The 2,500-nt window shown below is 38.4% G+C and overlaps 1 protein-coding gene across 1 annotated transcript in view; it reads left to right on the forward strand.

Annotated features, from left to right (window-relative positions):
* The window catches only part of LOC138007495 (uncharacterized), an 8,678-nt gene extending 7,905 nt beyond the window's left edge, over window positions 1-773 (forward strand). The window contains exon 7 of the mRNA XM_068854452.1: window positions 1-773. This exon is cut by the window's left edge and continues 565 nt beyond it. The gene's annotated coding sequence lies outside the window, so the exon portion shown is untranslated.
* Window positions 774-2,500: the final 1,727 nt, after the last annotated feature.

A 2,500-nucleotide genomic window follows, 5' to 3' on the forward strand; every position in this document is an offset into this window, starting at 1 on the left:
GAGACAAGTTGTACGAATCATTGCCCAATGTAACATACCTTGCAACGGCCAAAAACATTGCGAGACCAGTTGCAGAAACCGCTGCGGAAAGTATAAATTTGAGGTATACTTTCCGCAACGGTTGCAATGATTTTCTTAAACATCACGCAGTGTAACATCTGTCCTACAACTTGTGTCGCAGCGGTTTGCGGCACCACCCAATTAAAATGTTTCTTTAATCTCATGTGATCATCGAAACGAGACAAGTTGCATGAAACGTTGCTCAGTGTAACACCCGTAAAACAACTTGTTTCATGATGTGAGAACGTTTGTATAAATGGCGTTGCGAGACAAATTGCAGGAAAAATTGCGCGGGATAACAGCGCCTTTACTCTTTACTCTCTTTGTTTTCCCACTCCCTTGTCTTGCTTTCCCCCTTGTAGCCCTTGGAAACCGCTGTATTTTATCCATCGTTCTCACACACTCAATTCGAATTCGAGAAGGCAACGTAGGCCTTCGACGTCTAATACAAAGAAACGAAAGAGTTCTGTCCAAGAAGAAAATGCTGAGGACTCCAGAGAACATTAATTTAATTTAATATTGAAAGCACAGAAAGTAAACTTAACTGCAAAGTAAGTCTGCTAAAAGTGAGAAGAAGCTAGTAATGGTCTTATTCAGAATTTAACAATTTGAAGGTTACCGTTAGGAGAATATAGACGGCTTTGTAATAGATTGAACTGTTCTTTTCTTAATAGAGCAATCTCTACAGTAATAAACAATAATTTTTTTTAAAGGGAATGTGATGGTTATTTTGCTTTAAAGTCTGTGTCAGTGAAACAGTTTTAAGTCATGATACCTACAATCGGCGTCAAAATGGTTGAGACACTCTTATCCTTTTGGGTCCATTTCCAGCTTGGCGCGAACATCCCCCCTCCTCCTCACCCCGATTGTAGCTTTTACTGGTTGTCCTGAAAATAATCCGACATGGTACATTGATGGTCCGGACGGACAGACAGTCTGGAACATTAAATTCAGAAATGACCACTCCCTGTTCTAAGCGGCACTTTTACCTGTTTGCCCTTGAAACACAATTTTGACGGAGATTAGCTCGTGACTCTAGTGTGACTATGACAAGTTGTATTTATTCATTTGTCTTTTAATGCCCCAGTTGTCACAATTATCTCGCTCTTGTTGTTACGTCGGCATACCAGAATTTGGTTTCCTTTTCCGGTAGATAACATCATTTTACACCGAACTAACGACAGAATGCATGGCCCTGTTGAAGCATTTGTATTTTCTGGCTCGACAAAAGGTAAAAGTCGAGGAACATTTATGTTTCAGTAGTGTGTTTTTATCGGTGGCTCGTTGTGCAAGTGGATTAGAGAAACAAGCCGAACGAGCCAGCTCTTTAGAAAATGCTGCATTGTAGTTTCGCACTGTAGACCGTTTTACCAGTCGTCTCTTCAACCTTATTTTCAAAGCGAGTTTTGCTGAAAATTCGTTGTCACTGGCGTTTACTGTAGAAGTTACAACCTGCACGAACGCTTTGCACTTCAGTGAGTTTTGAAACAAGACAAAAGAACTTAAAATGCTTTAATTTCGCGTGACTATTTACGACGCATATTACACTCCTTTACTGAAAAAATTCAAAAGGTGATCGTGTTATGTGCATAGTTCCCTCGTGAGGGTCCTTATTACTTGTTTAGGTCATAACTGATAATGTTATTAAGAAAGGTTAAATCTAAGAATCATCAGTTATTGTGATGGAGGCAAATAAACGGTAGATAGATAGATAATATCTTTCGTTTAGGAAAACTGTCTCATTTAATATAAACGTCGATTTTTATATCTAGCTGGTTTAGGCAATTTATATAGGTACGCTTGAAAATAATGTTAAATTCGCAAAACTCGTGTAAACTTATGGCCGGCTGTAGATAAGGCAACTTGAATAAAAAGATTCTTTTCGTTATGGGTCACTACTAATAGAGAGCCTCCTAAAAACAGATTAACAATTAAAAAAAGCGAGACTTGCTGGCCCTTGCAATTTACCAGGATCGGTATTATGCAAAGTAATTATATCGCTGGTCGGTTAATCCAATATTGTCAACGCAGCTTTTTATCCTTTTATCATAATCATTACAATCATCTCTAGTTTGATTGGTGCATGAACTGCTTTATTTTCACTTATTATTGTGTATGGTTGTAATCGGTTAGTGAAATCGGGCAGTTGGCTGTAATCGGGCGGTTACATCAGCCAATCATATTAAGTGCACTCAGCTTAATCCATCAATCACAGAATTTATCACAATAACTATAGCAACAACCACCTACCCTACCAAACTGGGGATTTTCGAAAATGGACGAATTTGTAACATTAGACAGTGAAAAAGGAATGAATTTGTTTTCTCGGAAATTGTAATGGTTATGATTAATTGGTAACAGGACTTCGTGTCGTCCAATTCGGTCTGTAATCATACTCGTGATTAAACATACTCGTATAACTGGACTCTACTCAGTCCTA

The sequence above is a fragment of the Montipora foliosa genome, chromosome 6 (genome assembly GCF_036669935.1).
Source record: "Montipora foliosa isolate CH-2021 chromosome 6, ASM3666993v2, whole genome shotgun sequence".
Classification (NCBI taxonomy): domain Eukaryota; kingdom Metazoa; phylum Cnidaria; class Anthozoa; order Scleractinia; family Acroporidae; genus Montipora; species Montipora foliosa.